At 29.8% G+C, this 20,998-nt stretch overlaps 1 protein-coding gene across 10 annotated transcripts in view; it reads right to left on the bottom strand.

Annotated features, from left to right (window-relative positions):
* Window positions 1-20,760, bottom strand: part of LOC117169264 (putative transcription factor capicua) — a 206,716-nt gene extending 185,956 nt beyond the window's left edge. For 9 of the 10 annotated variants that reach the window (XM_033355543.1, XM_033355542.1, XM_033355544.1 and 6 more), the window contains exon 1: window positions 17,057-17,616. The gene's annotated coding sequence lies outside the window, so the exon portion shown is untranslated. Of the gene's footprint in view, window positions 1-17,056; window positions 17,617-20,695 lie in introns of those variants that run through there. The other variant, XM_033355541.1, reaches the window with a different exon arrangement.
* Between the last annotated feature and the right edge of the window lie 238 nt (window positions 20,761-20,998).

Here is a 20,998-nt window from a genome sequence, read left to right as displayed (position 1 = left end):
GAACTTATCAACTTGTTCAATTCTCTCATCATTTAATAAAATATTGCATAGCGTTTTCTCACTATTTCCTTCGAACACCATAGTTTTTGTTTTATTTGCGTAGTAGAGATCCTATAAAACGTTTCCCTGTCATTACATTCAAAAAATAAAAACGTTTCATGTGTTTTTTTTCTCTGGCGTGGATTTAATTTCGATTGCTGCAGAAATCATCACAACGGAAAGTCGGAAGTGGCAGAAGAATGGTTTTTTATGACTACAGCGAACGCTGTCAACCATAAGGTTGGGCTTTTTTTTAGTCATTAGATGGGGTTTTAACGAGTTTTAACGCCAGGAAGTCATCATCGTCTGGCATTATACACCGCATCCCGTAATCAGTAACGCAAAACCAGTGCAGCGCCAAGTCGTTGCTATTATTAAATGCGAATCAATCGAAAGCTCCTGCACGTTTAAACTTAATGCAAACATATCCTAATATTTATGACCGTAACCAGAGATCAATAGGAGTCTTGCGTCCTTGCTTGCATTTACACGTAATATTATTTATTTGGTCACACTCCAACGAGCCGACGCACTTCATCGGTTTATTTTACGTCCACGCAGACGTAGATTGATGTCATCCTGGTACGGGTACCAGAAATTTGTTTTCTGCTGCCTACTTCAAAGTTCGAAGAGCGCATTTCGCGCACTTGACACGCGCCAAAAAGGATTTTACTACTGGTAAAATTTTAACCGTCTAGAATCTAGAATCTTTTAATACAGCACATGATTTTACAAAAATCTTTGATAAAATATTCTCTCTCGATTTTACAAAATTGGTTTTATAAATTTCAAACAATAAAATGTAGGGAAGCCAAATTTAGTATTTTTAATATTTAAAACTTATTAATTTTCTTATAAATACAGGGGAATGTTTATACTAAAAAAACTGCAGTTGATCGGAGCAAAAACAATTTTTTATTTTCCCGGACCGTTCCAAACTTTTCTTTTACATATTAAAACAACCTTACACATAGGAAATCAATAATCTTAATGTAAAAAAATTGTCAATCAATCAGTTCAGTTTCCAACTGAAGAAGATAAAATTAAACCAAAAATGGAAGAATTAATTTGTCAGTCAAAACCATTTTCAATCAAGAAAATAGGACCTTTCAACAAAATACTTAAATCTTTAACTAAACTGATTATATCTTCGAAAATTTAAAACCAAGCAAATTTTACACCCAATAAAGAAAAAAAAATATCCGAAAGGTTGAATTTTCAAAAAGACAAATAGAATGCTTCAATTTTCAGTAAACAAAAATCAATTTCCATCTAAAAAAAAACGAGTTTTCAACTAAATATATCAATATTCAGCTAAATAAATATACTTAGATTACTCAACCAATGAAAGGAATTTTTAGAAAGTTCAACAACAAAGAAATGGATTTGTAACCAAATAGTTGAATTTTCTACCAGCATACAAATGTTTTGCAAAAGACTTGAATAAAAAACAAAAAACACGAAAAGAAATATACTAATGAATCTTCAACCAAAAAAAATTCATTTTTAATTTAATAGTTGAATATTTAACACAAAAGAATAATTTTCTACCAAGAAAAGACCAAGATACAATAGCAAGATAAATAATGTTAAAAAATATTTTAAAAGTAACATTTAATAATAAACTCCATTTCTTTTTAGCAGTTTATAATATTAATTGGAACTGCAATTATATGATTCTAAGGACATAAAAACGAAAGAAATTGGCTTCATCTAAAACCATTAGAGCCATTTAGTTAGGGGGACAAAAAATGATATTCTGTTTGAAAATATAAAGACGTCTGAATAATAATGATAATAAATGATGTGTAAGGGTAGTTAACCCATTAAGAAATTTTAATGAGACAATTCTTTACGACTGAATTTAATTTTTTGCCCTTCTCATTGATTTGAACAAACAAAATCCGAAAAATAATTTTTTTAATTTCGCACATATAAACGTTCGTAACTTCAAGTACGTGACTAAAATCACGATTACTGAGATGTTTACCTTAAAAAAACATTATAAATTTCTAAAAAAGATTCCTCTATGAGGAAGCAAAAATGATTTGTTCAATTTTGAATTATTTTTAAATGGGCAAAAAAAAACATGTTTTTTTATTTACAGATATCACAACGCAAAAAGAACTATAACAGGGAGAAATAGGTTAATTTGTTTGGAAAAGCGGAAAGTAGGAGAAATATTACACACTTATATCTACATGTAGAAAAAAAGAAACAATCTTTTTAGAAAAATAAGATATTTTATACTTTTACATAATTTTAAATGATTTCTACCATTAAAAAGAATTGATTTTTTTAATTATACTTTAATCATTCGAAATTTTAATTGAGAACTTCATGATAATTTTAGCAACATCCATCACTATTTGATAAATTATTTTTTAAATAAATTTAATAAACAAAAGCATTATTCGGGCATCTGTTGATGAAAAATTCGTTTTTTTCGGTGTCAGCCCTTTTAATTGAGAACTTCATGTTAATTTCAACAAGATTTATAATTATTTTATAAATTTTATGATTTTTTTAAACAAATTTAATAAACAAATGCATTATTTGGGAATTTATCAACGGAAAAACTCGTTATTTTCAATGTCAGTCCTTTTAATCGGGAACTTTACGACAATTTCTGTAACATTCATAATTAGTTGATTCATTTTATATTTTTGTTAAACAACTTTAATTAAAAACTGCATTATTCGGGCATTTTTCGACGTAAAAACTAGTTTTTTTCAAAGTCGGTCCTTTTAATTTCCGAAAAAAGTTTTTTTTTTATTCAGTACTTACAGGTAGCCAACACAAGAGGGTTTGAATAAAATGAATGATAGAATAATAATTTAATATTTGTTATAAATAAATCCTATAACATATGAAAAGTTGAGACACTCACGATTCTAAAGGAAGTTTTTTTTACTGCCAACATATGACTTCAGGTTTCCATTTTATATGTACTGAATGAAAAAAAGAACTTTTTTTCTTAAATTAAAAAGACTGACTTTTAAAAAAACGTGTTTTTACGTCGACAGATGCCCAAATAATAAATTTTGTAATTAGATTTGTTTAACAAGATCATAAAATTATAAAATAATTATGAATGTTACTGAAATTATCGTAAAGCTCCCAATTAAAAGGACTGACATTGAAAAAAAACGAGTTTTGCCGTCGAAAAACGCCCAAATAATGCATTTATTTATTAAATTTGTTTAAAAAATCATTAAATTTATCACAAATTATGAAGTCTTCTGAAATTCTCATGAGGTTCCTATTTTCTTTTTAATTTACATAGAAAAAAAAACGAATTTTTCTGACGACAAATGCCTGAATAATGCATTTGTTTATAAAATTTGTTTATAATATTAAATAAAATATTATTTCCATTCAAATTTCTTGCAATATAACTTAAAAAAACTTTAAATTATTGAAAATGATAGAAAACAAATTTTCAACACATAATTTGTTTCTAAAAAATGTTGTTGTTTATTGTATCTTAATGGAATATCATATAATTTACATCTATGAAACGTCGGCGATTAAAACAATTTTCCTATTATTGACGAGCACCGAGAACGTCAAATAGAAAAAATTGCCATTTTTTCCATAATATTTATTTATTTATAAAAAAATCTGTCCGCTTCGCGCGCATATTCTCGTCGCGCGCTATGCCCGCGGCTCGCTTGGCTCGCAAGCTTGAGCGCGCCTAGGGCGCGCGACGGTTGAATCTCGCGTTTCGCGCTCGATAATAGGTTACCTCGCGCTCGAACGTAATTACACCTCGCGCTTCGCGCTCGGATATTTATTCTTTGCATTTGGAATGCTTGAAAAAAACTTTATCAAAAAGATCTCTTTTAGATGGCAGTATTTATATGCATCTTCATATTCTGAATTGTCTACTTAATTAAGTATAGTCAAAGATTAAGTTTCTCAAAGCTCTGTAGGCTTTGAGGTACTAATTCTCATCGTGACACTCGCGCTGCGCGCTCGATTTCCGACAGACAATTGTAAACAGGTTTTGTTGGATTTTTTTCTCGTAACTTTCGTCGTTTTTCCACACATTTTTTTTATTTTGTTTTTTTTTCAACGTTATTTTTCACGAATAAAACAAATAGTACGCGTCCTATCAATAAATGATTCTTAACGAAATTGTAGATCTTTTTTGGGATAACCATTTTTGTTAATTCATCTTTTTTTCGTATCCTGTATAGTTTGTCCACAAAATGGAATTTTTTATTTTCCATTATTTTTTGTGCAATCAAGATTTGAATTTTCGATTTTTTAAGAAAATCCAAAAATTGGTTATGATAATCTTGTAGGGGTTTCAAAAAGAAATATTTTTCTTCTGTTGACTTTTTTTCTATCGTGCGTTTTTCGGCTTCAAATTTTGATTTTCGGTTGATTAAAAAAATTTTGCAAACGCTATAACTCTGAAAATTTTCTTTTTATTGAAAAAAGTCATAAATTTTCAAAATGTGCTCACTTTTTGAATTTTTATCAAAAATGGCTGGTGAACGAACTCGTCCTTTCTTTTATGACCTAGGAAAAGTGTGCCAAAGATGGATTTGATTCCTTCATTTTTCGAGAGTTATCGTGTTTACGGACGGACGGACTCACGGACAGTCAGACAGACGCCATCGCGAAAACCTGATTTTCGGATTCAGGGGGTCTCGCAACGTGGAGATCCGTTGAAAAAGTGTGATGTGAAATTTGCGACAATTCTAATACTTTCTCAATCATAAATGATGAGAATGTAAAAAATTGAAAAACTAAAATAAAAATGAGGGCCGATAACTTTCTTTCAAATTTTATCAGCTTTAAAAAAAACATCCAAATCGGTCAACAGGTTCAGCCGGAATCGCATTTTGAACCAAAAAATGTACTTTTTCCCCACTTTGCAGCGGAACAAGTGGTAGAAAAAAGTACCCTTTCGATGGCAATAGTAACTCTGTTGTCACATCTTTTCAGGGGAGTCGGCTTGCTCCTGGAATTACTACTGTCATCGAAAGGATACTTTTTTCTACTACTTGTCCCACTTTGCCGCTCACGTGCCAGCACTGATTAAAGTCAGAAATATTCAAAATGCTATTTCTTGAGTGTCAATGATTTTACCATAAATTTAATTGTTGCACTGCATTCGCATAAAAAAATTACACATTTGGAGATATTAAACGGCTAACGTCGGCTGAAATTCCCGATTTTTTGGGATATTTTCCCCTGCAGCTATGGAAAAAAAGCAGGGTGACGTTTTAACTAATGAAAAAATACAGGTGATTTGCCGTCTCCCAAACATTTTTCACGGGCAATGAAACTAAAAAATTCGAATTCTAAAGCTAACAAATTTTCCATTTGACGTAATAAAAACTGATCGGCAAACAATTTTAAACAATTTTAAGCTAGATAGATTAAAAATTCAGATGTAATATTATTTTTATCAACTAAACACTTCTTAAATTAGTTTTCACCATAATTTCGGTATGAGTAGTCAGATTTTATCGGCATACGTAGACACTTCGTTTAAATTATTTACAACATTTTTTAATTTTACATTAATTTTGAATCTTTTCAGAACTTCGAATTATCTCTTCAACTCACTCTAATTTTGTATATGAATAATAATTATTCATTATGTATTTATACATCAAAATGAAACAATTTGACTTACAAATTAAAAGTTTTCAACCAGAACAATTAAAATTGTAACAATCAAATTTTATTTATTTTAGTTTTAAATATTTGTTTTATTATTACTGATATTAAATGAACAGTCAAATATTTATAAATATAAAGCAATTCATCTTTTTCTTAATTGAAAAACTTCAAATTTTAGACTGAAACAATATTTAAAATATAATAAAGATGAATATAATATTTATTAATAATATTAAGTTAATAAATATAAAGTAATTAATTAATAATTATAAAATAATAATTATGAATATATTATTTTGAAATTATTTAAAAATGGGAATTAAAATCTGGAAATTCTTAAATTTTGAACTGATTCCCACTTTTCTTATAGAATCAATTTTATTATTTTTAACTTGCTCATCTATAATGTACAGATCCATTTGAAAAATCATTACAGTTTATATTCACAGTTGATCAACCGAGAATGTCTTATCTAAAATTGTCGTTTTCAAACGCTTCCAATTTGTAATTTTTTAAAGCGTTAAATTGGCTTTTTTAAATGCTTCCAATGAAAAATTTACGCTTAAAAATCAGAAACCTGAAACAAGAAATGTTTTAAATAAAGATTGTAGAATTACGTAGTGTAAAGTAAATGATATCATAATTGAAACAGATAAAAATTCCAAATAATTATTTAAAACAATGTTAAAATCAAACTTGGACAAATTTTCTTCTAAAATTTGTAAAATTCCTGGTAAAAAAAATTCACTATCATTTCCCGGTTTTCCGGTACAGTGGCCACGCTAAAAAAATGTTAGGACAAAAGTGATCATATGGTTGAATTAGGAAAACTTTAAGCTTTCAGATGCTGTTTGTTAACCAATTCAGAGATTTTTTTTAACGAGTTGCAATACAAAAAAAAAGTATGGGGCCTCGAATTTTGGCCGCGACTTTCGTTAGAGTAACTAATTAAAAGAAAATAGTTTTTTCACATCACTGATTTCAAGCAGTCATTTGTAGACGACATGGATTAAATTCCAAATAAAAAAATCATGCAATTGTTATTCAACACTTTAAAGTAAAAATATAAACCTAGAATTTTAAAAAACTACTGCCGAACTGAGTCCACTGAGACAAGCGAGGAAAGATTGTCAAGGTGGAAGGAAGGGTTCCAGGCATTAATTCCTCGAGTGTCAATAGCTCCCCAGGAAACATTGGGGGCGACCTTTTTTCTGTGGAAGGAAAAAAGCCGGGTTTTCTCGCGGATAAGAGAGCAGGGGACAGAGTAGTCAGCACTGTACATTGTACAAGAGGGTAGGAATTTTTTTCGGATTACAAGGGGTGCGCGATCAATGCGGTTCGACAATGAAAATATTTCATTCAGCAGTTGTCTCGCATATTCACACTACCGTGCCAAGCATTGACCAGAGACGTCTAGCGTCTAGCGTGTGTCTATAAGTCTATTCCGGCGTCTATTAAAAGCCTATAGAGTTATAGCAAATGTAGTAAGTACGCTCATGTCAGTTGCGCGTGCGGGCGTCGGGGCGCGCTCTTCTTGCGCCGGTAGAGCGTCGTCGCCTCGGTTAGCAACAGATTTGATCAGGATCGAACTCACTGAGCCGCGAAAAGGTGCCTTGGGGGGCCCCACCCCCTCAAATCTTCCTACACTCTGTTCAACTCTGCTTTGCCTTTGCTCTGCTCTTCAACTCGTTCCCCCTTCGAGGAAAGAACGCACATCGAGTTGTTGGAATCGATAACAGCCACAGAACTCCGAAAATATCTCCTCCCATAATTACACTTTTCACTGATTTTACCTTAATTCCTGCCATCAATTAATCAACCTACCAAACGGTTAAGTATAGCAGTAGATTCCGTGCGAAACATTCTATGTTGTTTGTCCTTTAATCCGTGATGATCTTTAATCTTGCTTGATTCCAATTAGGGGTTGTTCATTAATTACGTTAACAAATTGAGGAGGGGGGGGGGGCGTGACAAAATCTATGTTTCAAAACAGGAGGTTGGGGAGGCACCACTCGAAGTAACGTTACGAACTTAGATAACATTTAGCTTGGGTAAAAATTCTACTAGAGTGAAACTCTGACACTGGACCGATTTTTGGGCTAAAGAAGGTGGAGCCGTTTCGTAGAAAACGCTTTCATTTGTTCCCGCCTGAGCGACCGCTACTCACTCCGCGTAGCTCCTTTTACTCCTACATGCGGCGCGGCATAAATTCTCGGAAGAACTATATCTGGAGGCCTTATCTCTAGGGTTAAGGGATTAAAAAAATGTATTTAAAAATGTGCTTTGTTGAAAATAAGTTGTTGGGTTCTTAGGAATTAATCTGTTCACTAACCAGTGCCCCAAAGAACATGAATATTAAACATTTCTCCTTACATTTTTAGATTTTTTTAAAGGCACTTGAACAGTAGGTGAGAGTAAACAAATTTAATTTTGAATAGCAAGGATGACCCTATTCTATATAAATATATAATTTTTTGTTCGAACATGATATTTTTAATTAATAGTTGGTCTTTTCTAGTTGAAATTAAACAATACGACTGAAAATCAACATTTTTTATTGAAAATCGTATAGTTTATGGTTGAAACATCATCCATGGTTTGAAGTTTAACTACTTTTTATAAAATTGCTACAATTGATGCATAATTTGATTTGAAAATTAATCTGTTTTGTAGAAATTCACCGTCTGGCTTTAAAATTCAAAAATTTGGTAGAAAATTGAACTATCTGGTGAAAAATGAACTTTTTTTTTGTTCAAAGTTCATATTTTGTATGGTAAATCCAATTATATACTTGATTAAAAATTCATATTTTTTTTAAAACTTAACTGACTAAACATTTGTTTTGTTATTAATCTAATTTTTTTTTAAATTTTTAATTGAAAAAATTCATTTTTGGTTCAAAAACATCTTTTTTAGTGTAAAATTCTACTATTTAGATACAAATTTATCTTTGTTGTTTGAAACTTTATCTACTTGGTTGAAGATTCAACTCTTTTGTTTAAAATTCATCTTTTGGTGAAAAAATCATCATTTATTTATGCTAGATAAGTCATGTTTCTGGGTTGAAAATATATTTTTTTATTCGTGATTCAACTTTTCAGGTTGAATTTTAATTTTTTGTGTTTCAAAATGTCGACCATTGGCTTGAAAACGCACCTTTTATGATAGAAAAATTATTTTGATTGGTTGAAAATTTATCTTTTTTATTTTAAATTAACTTATTTTGCATTCAAATTCTACCATTTGGTTATTAATGCTACTATTTAGTTGAAAATTAATTTTTTTGGTGTTGAAAATTCGTCATTTTGGGTTTGAATATTGATGTATTTTGTTATGAAATCTTTTTTGGTTGAAAATCAACTATGTTGCTAAAAATGTAATATTATTACATTCATTTTCAGTATTCCCTGATTTTTCCCATACAGAAATTTTTAATTTTCCCTGATCATTAATATTCAAGACCGTAATTTTCATCTTGTATAATTTTTAACATAGAATATTCAAGATGTTAAATTTAAATTTCGATTATTTGGTCTATTTTATGTAATAAAAAAATCAGACTCTATTAGCACTCTTACCGCGTTCTACAAATGAGGGGCTTTTTCGCCAATAAACGTTCATAATATTTGTTATCACAGAAATAAACCAAATGATCGAGACTTAAATTTAACTTCATGACTTTGGGAAAAAAGATTCTCGATCCTCCGTAGCTGTTAGTCATAGGAGCACATGACCGTCAATCATTTTACGTGGGGTTGATTCCCGCCGGAGCTAAGAAAAAGAGAGGGTTTTTTTTCGCCAATAAACATTATTAATACTTGTTGAATGTCGATACAGATAATAGACTAACTAATGAAAATTCAAATTTAAAATCCGGAATGTTTAGTAACAATAGTCGACACTCGTTTAATTAGTTAGTAGTAGTGGAAGCTTCTAATGTGTCCCCTAAGGGTTTACATTTTTCTTACACCTTCTCTATTCCTTTACACACCCTCCACACACTTACTTGGTGGTGGAAGGGGGACCTACAGTTTAAGGTGGGTTCCGAACCACCAAGAGCAACAGCCTTAAGTACTTAGGAGAAAACCTTTTTCTCTAGAGGTACCGGTCCCACGACTCTCCGGAGATAAACAACTCCCTTGCTAGGCTAAGTGTTCACTGCATGGGCCACCGAGACTCTTCCAGAGTGCGAGGCGGGAATCGAACCCGCAAGCCGAAGGAGTGGGTCCAAAGCCTACGCTTTAGCCCCCCCGACCATCGTCCCACTGACACTCGTTTAATTACTCCTGTAATTAAATTTTCAACAAAAGAGTTTAATTGTCACACAAATAGTTTAATTCAAACAAACAAAAATGACACTTCAAATAAAAACAGTAGCACTTTGTCAACCAAATAATTGAATTTTTTTTAGAAGACACATGAATTTTTATATATGTATTTCCAAATAGACGCATGTTCAACAAAAAAGTTTAATTTTCGACTAAAAAGATGGCTTTTTAACCAAATATTTGAAGAAGAAAAAACAACAACCAAAACAGTCGAATTTTCAACAGAGAAGATTCATTTTCTTTACCACAAAAGACGACCGTTTTAACAAAATACATGGATTTTCAAACAAGCAGACGAATCTTCAACTAAAAGAGGCACATTTTTAAACAACAATTGAGGTTAAATTTTCAGTAGAAAGAATTAATTTTCAACAAAAACAAAATAAATTTTTAACAAAGTAGTTCAACTTTCAGCAGTCGAGATACGTTTTCAACTAAAATTATGAACCTTCATGTGGAATAGTTTAATTTTCAGTTTAAAAAATTAACTTTTAAAAAAATGCATCCAAAGAGATGAACTTTTAAACAAAATGATGAATCTTCAACAAAAAATTGTTGTTTTTAAATGGTTCAAAGTTCAAGCAATTAATACATTTTCAACCAAACAGTAGCATTTTTACAGACACACACAAAGATAAAATTTTTGTATCAAAACAATGGTTTTTCAAAAGAAACAAAAATAATAAATGTCTAAAATAAAAATTTCAGTTGAAGTTTCAAAACCAAAACATGAATTTTCAAAAAAAAAAAGTTTTCTATCAAAATAGTTGAATTTTCAACCAAATAATGAAATTTACAACTAAAAATATAATTGTCAGGAGGAAACAAGTTTGAAAAACTAGAAGCACAAAGAAAATAAATCAATGACAAGAATATTATTCCAAGGTGGCCGTGAACTTCATTTCCAACATTATGACCAACAAAATTCCCGACTTTTTCCCCATTTACAGGTTTTCCCTGACCTACGGCCATCCTGAATCTAGCTGATGTGTTAATTTGCAGAATTTACAGAGTTTACGGGTATTAACAGCATAAAGAATTTCTCAATTTATGTTTGAGAAAAACCTCGTAAATAAAAATTGAAATTTCTCAAAACACTGTCCTTGTTTGAACGAATGAATTTCATTCAGAACAGTAACAGTAATGGAAATTTTAGTCGTTTTTCTACCGGAGAGCCTTAAAAAACACGACTAAAATTCCAATTGATTTGCACTGATCTTGAACAGTGCGTGTCACTGATTTCTAGTGAAATTTAAATAATTGTGAAAAACTTTTCATACGAAAATAAGAACCTTTCGTGAAAAAAGTATTCTATTAGTCCGGGGATAATGACAATTTTTGTAGTCAAACTATGAAGGATACGCAAAAATTCTGCCAAAAAATGTTACATAACTTTTTTAAATAGTGCCTATGTATAGATAGGTCCATTATCTAAAATTTTCAATTACAATGGCAACATTTTGTGTTTTTTTTTTAATTAAATTTTTTTTAATGAATGAATGAGATTGGCGGTTTTTCTCCGACAAAACATTTTTTGCCTTTGGGCTAAACTTTCCTAAAATTAAAAGTTTTTGAGGGGAACAAAATTATCCGAAAAGCAGAACTACAGAAACTTAAAATTCATCAAATTGGCCAAATTCGAGTTCAAACAAACCGATAACTGTGCCAAAGAAAAAAGTGTTTCTTTCGCTGAGCACAAACGAGCAAAGCACATTATTCAACAAAAATAAACTTTCTTGACGTTTTTCGTTTGTTATAAAAATTAAAAAATTATTAATCAAGCCGACAAATTTGATCCTCTAGAATATTTTTCTTTAGTCGTGGATATTTGAAAATAAAGACAGAATTATCATTTAACTACAACTTAGTGATTCTATAATTTTCCTAGCAGTTACTCTTTCTCAGCTGAATGCCTGAATATGCAAAATGTATTAATGCAGTACCTATGTAATTGCGAATCAAATATTAACCGACTCCTGTCGATAAATTTCATTAATCGCGTCTCGAATGCAGTGAATAATGGGATCGATCTCGGTTGAAATTCAGCGAGGGAAATGAGTCGTTTGAAAAATCGTGTTAAACTCAGAATAAAACATAATTTGATTCCGTTCAGGAGGTGATTAGCTAATGCGTAGCATGCTGTCCAATTCACTTTAGGTGGCATTTAATCCGTTTTGAGGAATGAAAATTGTCACCGACTTGGCGTTCGATCTTGTTTTATTTTTAGTTATCAAACATTATGCTTCACCCAGATATATAGAGCTCATTGTAAATCACAAAACCCTAATTAGTTTACCACTAAATATGCTAATAATTTAAAATTACGCCTGGCCTTTTTCACCTGTCCATTTTAATCAGAAAGAGTTAATTTCCTTACTTCAACTTAATTCGATATTTCCTCGTTATTGTATACCCAGAATAAAATTCGATAATTATATTACTCTCTATAATAATTTACTTTTAATCAATTTTGTTTAATCTCTAAGATTTAAATAATACATTTATTAAATAAATTGATTTGGTGATTAATGAATGTATTTAATTTTTTTCAAATACGAGTGAAAACTACTTCAGATTAGTTTGCACATGCATAGCGTCGATGACCCGTGAGGCGAAAGTTCTTTTGTTCTTAGAAACTGATATTCCATGTATGTAGTGGCTTAAAATTCTTTTTATGAAACTGTTTCTACGTAACAATTGATTCTAGATTGATTCCAGGATATTCAATAAAACGGACCAAAGTCTCAATTTTAAAAACTGAAAACAAACTGAGCTCCGATCGAAGATTAAACAATAATTATTGAGTAGCGGTAAAAGTTGTTTTAATTTTTAAATGCAGAGACGGTTTCACCCCTTGATTATTGATGTTCAATACATAGGGTCATATGAACATAAATAGTTTAATCACAGGTGTTCCATTTACGGACTGTGACGTCATTTCCCTCATTATCAGACAATACTGTATACACATCATGATTCACTTTATGAATACTCATTAAATAGAAAATAGAAATAAGTCTTATCAGTTTTACTGATTTATCAAGATACTATTTTCAAGAGATTGTTTTTAATAATAAAGATAATTTTAAACTTAAAAAAGCATAGAGATTGAGTATTTAAGTTTAAATAGTCAGGGTGGCAATTCGGTGGACGATTTCAAATTTCCGGTCATGTCCCGGTTTTTACTGGTCAAGTTTTTCAATTTTTCCGATCAACTAAAAGTAACATAATGTGATGAATATGCAACAAAAATTATAATATATTCGACTGGAATAATTACATTTTCAGTTGAAACCAAAAAAATTCTCAACCAAAAAGAAACAAATTTTCAACAAAATAGAGTTAAATTTGTCGCAAAAAATCATTTTCATCCAAAGAAAAAACAAGTTTTCAATCAAAGAAATTAATTTTTAATTAAAATAATGAATCTTCTACCAATAAAATTAATTTTTAATTAAAGAGTTTTAGTTTCAACTAGTAAGTAATTTTATTTATAACCTGAAAGATAATTTTCTATTTAAAAAAATATTTTTTTAACAAAATACGTGGATTTTAACGACATAGTTGAATTTTCAATTAAAAGACAAATTTTTATCCAAACTGTTGAATTTGGAACTAGAAAGGTCAATTTTCAACTAAAAATGGAGCAGTTAAATTTTCAATTGAAGACATTAATTTTCAGCCAACCTGATGAACTTTCAACTAAAATTATGAATCTGTAACTGGAACTGTCGAACTTTTATACCAAAAAGATGAATTTTCAACCATAAATATTAAATTTATACAAAAGAAGACTAATTTCCCAGAAAGTACATGAATTTTCAAACAAATAGTTTAATTTTCAAATAAAAAAAGATCAGTTTTCAAACAAAAATAGAATGTTTAAAATTTACAGTTAAAAATTGCATTCTTAACCAGGAAAAAAAAACGGATTTTTTTTCTTTATCTAAAATTTGGAATTTTGGAATTTTCAAATTGTGACGAATTCTGAATTAGAACAGAGATTTTTTTGAATTCCTTTCTTCTAAATCAGAATGATAATTCTTTTTAAAAATGCCCGTTCCATATCAAAAATTCCCTGCTTCAAGTGAAATCCATTTTTTTGAAAAAATTGAGAAAACGATTGTTTCTGTATGTTTGAAATATCATAAATTCGACTATCAAACTTAAGTCAGCGAAAAAAATCTCACAGAGAGCAAAAAATTGCAAAAGGTTTTTCTTCTAATGGAAACAAAAATAAAAATGCTTTCACTCATAATGTATCGATATAACTAAAAAAGTACAAAATCAGACTCAATAAACATTAGATTCTTTAAATTATATGATGAGCTCTCCTTTTCACTAATAAAAAGCGAGTGGTGATTTCCCGGTTTTCCGATCAAGTGGCCGGCATGATCATTCAAAATTGAAACAATTTTAAAGAATTTCAAATTGAAGTCTTAAAAATTGATATCATTTCATGTGACAAATCAATTGACATTTATATCTGATACATGTTTTTCGAAATTTAAAAAAATTCACAATATCAATAAAATGAATGAACTCTGTTATTTTAATAGCTTTCTGAGAAATTTTTGTTGTTAGTTATTGTATGCAGAATTGGTCAAATGAATGGGCCACTTGTCCCACTGGGACATGCACCTGAAGTTCCGTAAGTTCAAATGACCGAAATATTCTTGTCCAACTCCAATTGGAATCAAAAAAGGGTGTTTACTAATTTTCGCGCCAAAATTTCCGGTTATTCCCCGATTTCTTACTTGACTTAAATATCAAATCTCCCTTTATTATAAGCACGAATAAATCGAACTGTACACGAGGTTTTCCTATGTGTACTTTTATGTATTGTCATTTAATTATTCAGAAAATTTATTTTATTAATTGTTAATTAATTACTTAAAAGTTATTACACGAAGCTTATTATAACTTTATGTTCGACAATAATAATAACATTGTTAGTGTAAAATTCACTTAGTATTAAAATAAATCATATTTATAACACATATTTGAATAACTCTTCAATAATTAATCAATGAGTAATACCAAATAAATAAATAACTGCATCTTATTATTTGTTCAAAATGTTCAAAAATCGGCTTTTAGTTGAAATTTTTTTGATTTATCCGTACCCCAACTTTTAAATTATTTTTGAATTTTTTCAAAACTTCTAAATATCTCTTAAACTTATTTGAATTTTTTCTAAAATGTTGTACTCTTGCAAAATTGAAAAATTTTGCTTTAAAATCTTTTTTATTTTTTTCGCAATTTTAGGAAATCTTGGGAAATATTTGGAAATCCTTTTCAATTTGTTCTTAGAATTAATTTCTCAAATAAAAAATCATATGAAATTTTCCAATGAAAAAACATGAATTCTCAAAGGAAAATGTCATAGTTGATATTTCAACTGAACATTTTAATTTTAAACAAAAAAAAGAGTCGAATTCATTCAAAAAGAAGAATTTTTAACAAAATAGTAGCTGAATTTTTAACCAAGCAGTTGAATTTTTAATCCGAAAATATGTATTTAACGAAATAATTGAGTCTTCCAGATTTTTTTGTTGAAAAATTTTAGAAATCTTTCAAAATTTGTAGGATTTTTTTTTTAAATTAATTTTTCAAACTAGATATCATTTATAATTTTCGCAGGAATCTTAAGAAAATCTTTTGTTTTCTAAATATATTTTTAAATGATTCTAACATTTCCTGAATGTGTCTTGAATTATTCATTTTAAATCAACTTTTTGAAGTAAAGAATTATTTGAAATTTGGTATAACGCCTGAAAAATGGTGTTCTAGTTAGAAATTAGAGTAAGAAATATAATTTTCATTTGTCAACAGATTACAACAAATTAAAAAAAAATTAAAAATACAATAATCGTTTTTATTTCAACTAATGAAATCTGTAATAAAAATAATTTAATGAAATAATGATAATTTTGTAAAATTTTAAAATAAAGTAAATCTGAGAACACTTCAGTAAAAAAAGTACAAGTTAAATCATGAACTGTTATTTCATTATCAAAATCAGCTCTAAGTACCATAAAAAACATTCGATAAACGTTACAAATAAAAAAAGGTTTAAAGTAAGGTTAATATTTTATTTTAATTATTTGAATTTCCCCTTACAGTTCTAAAATCGAAAGTAAAAAAACAAGGATTCAGGAAAATTAAGATAATATTAAAAAATAAAAGCAAGTAAAAAACTGTTTACTGGTCTGATTTTGAAATATCTATATAATTATTAATTAATATTGGTTTATTCGCTTTTTTATTTTTCTCAAAACTGATAGTTTACATATTAAGCTCCTTTATGCGAATCTGCTATTCACAATAACAATAATAATAACCTTATCTTGATTTAATTCGAGTGCTTTAAGAATTTTACAGCGGATTAAATGAAATTTCACGTCAATTCACTAGATATCAACTTCATTCATCGCTAAAATACTAGCGGTAGGCGGACTGATAAGGTACTCTATTTTTATAAATTTCGAAATAGTTCAGTATCATTATAAATCAAATTAAACTTCCGAACAAAATGCCAGAATATTTTAATTTAAAAGTACATTACAAATACTGTGCCATCTCTTTTTAATACTGCAATTAATTCGCGTCCAAAATTTGAATGAGAACTTTTTTCTGCAACCTGCGCCAATTTTGAATAAAAATAAAAATAGAGCAACGAGATTTAAAAGTATTTTTAGAAGTTTAGAAGAATCAAGTGTTATAAAAATTTCGACAATTTTTCGCAAACTACTCTGAATTACTCAAATCTATTTGAGAACACGTGTGTCACAGTGAAAGTACTACAATTATCTGAGCTCAATTAAAAATGGTGCAATAAAAAAAATATAAAACCGGAAAAAATAAGGCAATAAAAATGCCAGTTCTTGAACAGGTTATTTACCGTCCGATTGAAGCGCTATCATTGTTTACACAATGTCAACAACATTCTAACCACGGTTCATCCCAACAAATTACTAAAAATATGCTCATTCTGTTCATTCACAACAATAAATACAAAAATAAAAATCGAAAATGATACGTACGTCAGAATCGCATGACAATCAGCTACCAGCATTCGAAATGATCCAAAACTGAATCCAAATTGTTGCATAGGTTCGCGATCATGGATCGAAAAAAACAAAGGCAATCACTCACGATAATGATAAAACAATCTCTAACATTTGCATGAATTTGTCTCTCAGGCTCAATCGTTCTTCACCGAAACTCGCGGCACAATGTAGTAACCCCAGTAAAACACACAATAAAGAAACCAAAAAGCACACTTACTCCCTCGAATTCAACGTCGATCCCGTCGACAACCAGAATGTGAGTGGGATTATTTCACGCATTTTTTTCGTCTTTTTCTACATCTCGGAGAGAAAGGGCGAAGCAATCAGAACCAACGCGAAACACTTTTTCACAACTGAATCACCCGAGACAACGTACATGTAACCTCACTTTTTCCCTCTCCCGTGAACCGCTACCAAGGAGTCGCCGCGCGAAACGAAAACCACGAAAACGCTTCGTGCGTATTTTGAGTTGACTCTCAGGGCTCCGTTTAGCCCTTTTGAACTAATCGACCCTGATTTTTACCTGTGACCAACAGTCCCAAACCCCGAACAAAGACTGCTTGGAGACCCTCGCCCTGAGGATCCTCCTGGATATTTTTGTGTTTGTGGAGGCGCTAGTGTCGCTAGAAAGGTCTCGATATTATTTCCAGAACAAAAGAATATCCGAAATTAAGGAAATTTGTGAGCATTTTACGAATTTTAAAGTGTTCTAAATAAAAAATCAACAACAATATTTTAGTATTTTGCCTGGAAATATTCTTTAAATTGAATTTTTAATATTTATAATAATTTATTCATTAGCGTACAATTTATTTGAATGAAGTATAAATAATGTTTAGTCTAATTCGCGCGTTGAATTCTTTTTGAATTTAAATAAAATTCTCTCTTGGCCTAATGGAAAGTTTCATGAAACTTTGGAAACATTTTAAATTTGAGGCGGGAAAATTTTAAATATTTAAAAAACAGTATCAAGTATTAAATGTAAACATTCAATTCTGTATTAATATATATTAATAATAATAAGATATCAATGTTAATTTCGGTATTAACATGAATTTATATTTATATTATTTATATAATTCTATTTTTCTAACCTTATATTTTAAAAGTACTACAAATATAACGAAATTTTTTCTGACTAAATTTTGATCGCTAACTTATTTATGGTACATCCAAAAATTACGTCAGGTGATTTGGGGTTGGGGGAGTTCGGAAATCTCTTACTGTTGCTCATAAATTACCAAAAAATAAAATTCACAACAAGATATTTTAACCAAGAAAACATTTTCATTTTTAATAAAAAACCGTTGAATTGAACAAAAAAATACGATTATTGAACAAAAACTGAATTTTTCTACAATATAGAAATTAATTTGGTACTAAAATGATGAATCTTTAACTAAAAAAAAAATGCATTTGCATTCAAAAATGTGATTATTTTGTTGAAAACTTAATTTTTTTGATAAATCTTTTTTTTTTTTGAAAATTTAACTATTGCGGCAGAAAATTCAATTACATGGTTGATCATGAACTTTTTTGTTGAAAATACAACTGCTTTGTAGAATACGAGGTAGAATATTCGTAATTTTCGCTCGAAAATTGAACAATTTGCTAGATATATTTTTTTCCTTTTTTTAATAAAAAAAACCTTTTTTATTAAAAATTCATCTCTTGGTAAAAACTTCATTTTTATTGTTTAAAAATGCAACTGTTTGTTTCAAAATTAATTATATTTTTTATGAATTGTACTGTTTATTCTTCAAGATAATTTGTTTAATTGTCAATATTTGGTTAAAAATTTGGTTGTTTTTTTGGTTTAAAATTAGTTTTTCCAACTAGAAAATTTGTATTTTTTTTTGTAGAAAATTTATCTTCTTGCGAAAAAATTGACTTATTTGTTTGTTTTGTAGTTCTGTCTTATCTGAAAAATCGTTTTTGGTAAATAATTATACTATTTTCCTAATTATTCGCCTTGGTTAAAAATTCGTCTCTTTTGTGAGAAACTTCATATTTTTTCTTTAAAAATTCAAATGTTTCATTCTCTCTACATTTGAATCAGTTTAAAATTTTATTTATATTAATTAGTGACTAAATCCTATCTATGTATGTGTCGGATCCTTCTAACTGGCTAATCTTATTTGATTGGAAATTTAACAATTTGGTTGGAAATTAGTCTTTTTGGTAGAAATGTAATTTTTTTAGTTAAAAGTGAAACTGTTTGGTTCTCCACCAATTTGAACCAGTTAATTTGTTCAGGAATATCAATTAGTTACTCAATTCTAGCTCAGAATGGGCAATTTTTTAACAATAAATCAGTAAGACTGGCTAATTTTGCAAAGAAAAGTTCTACCTACGAATCAGCAATTTTTTAGCAATAAATCAGTAAAACTTACTTATTTATATGTGAAAAAAATTGATTAGTAGCTAGAATTAACTGATATTCAAATTTACATATTTCAAAATTAATTGATTTTGGTTGAAGATTCAATATTTTTTGGAAAATCAATCTTCTTATGTAACTGTTTTATTAAACATGCAGTTTCTGGTTGTCGAAAATTTTTCTTTTTAGTAGAAAATTAATCTTCTTGCTTGAAAATTGATCTTTGTGTTGAAAAATCGGCTATTTTGTTGAAAGTGCAATATTTTTACTTGAAATTAATTCATTAATTCCTTTCATACCACTTTAGAAGATAGTTCATAACTTTTATGTTAGTGTGACAGAGCAGAAAGTCCCTTTCATGGTTTTTTCAATTATTGAATTCACGAGTGTTGTACAAATATTCATATATTTTGCTCAGCAAATCTCAGTTTGGAGAATAATCTCGAGAATATTTCTAAGTTCTCGAGAGTTCGCGCAGTGGGGTTCGACAGCGAAAGCCAATAGAAAAGTGGCGGGCAATTTGAAGTTCTAAAATGTAGTGTATGTTTTACTACTTAAAATTTCCCGCCAAGTTTCTATTCGTTGGCGTCACCGACAGGCACTGCGCAAACTCCCACGCTCCGCGGCCATTCAGTAGACTGTGACGTCACCTGCAAGGTGGCCGCATGCCGAGGCCGAATCCCCAATAGAGAGGGAACATGGAAGGAAACTTTATTTCTTAAATATCTTCATAAAAAAATAATGTTTCACCACAAGTGTTTTTGAATTTTATTTCTGTTTTTTGAAAAACTATACAATTCGATAATAAAATAGATATTTTTTTTGTTGTTGTGATTTTATTACTTGAATAACTTTTGAAAAATAAAAAGTAATACCCAAAAACATTTATGACGAAAAATAACTTTTTAGGTAGCTCATTAATAGAAAAAAGCGAAAAAAGGTTCCTCATTTGCGGAAACCCATGTGAAAAAGTTATATATATATTTTATATACATATAGTGGATAAGACAATGATATTTTTCATTTGTTTTATGAACTTTTCTATATGTAAAACAAGTGAAAAATATCATTGTCTTATCCACTATATTTATATAAATTATATATAACTTTTTCACCTGGGCATATTGGATTTCCTGATTTCCCCACCCAACCTGAAATTCCTAATCGCAGAAAAAAACGGCGCGAAGAAGAGGAATTGACGATTACCAGACACCATTTCAAATACTACTCACGGTTGATACTCTGGTGACTGCCGTCTCTAGTCTATCCGACCTATCCCAATTAAAGCGAACGTCCTTGAGGTGACTAACACCATCCACGGCCCACGCCGTCCTTTGGTTTGGGAACAGAGAGGGGTGTACGACTGTACGTCACCCTGGGAGTGGGGCGAAATCGTAGAAGAAGTTAGGAGGGAGGCGAGGGAATGATTTCGAAGAACGAGGAAAGACGATCGGCGAACGCGATTCTTGAGTTCCTTCTGAATTAAATCGTTCGATGACTTTTCTTAGGAACCTGGGGTACGCTTCAGGGCAGCC

This window comes from Belonocnema kinseyi, chromosome 3, assembly GCF_010883055.1.
Source record: "Belonocnema kinseyi isolate 2016_QV_RU_SX_M_011 chromosome 3, B_treatae_v1, whole genome shotgun sequence".
Classification (NCBI taxonomy): Eukaryota; Metazoa; Arthropoda; class Insecta; order Hymenoptera; family Cynipidae; genus Belonocnema; species Belonocnema kinseyi.
The sequence above is the reverse complement of the archived record's forward strand: the minus strand, read 5'-3'. Positions and strand labels throughout refer to the sequence as shown.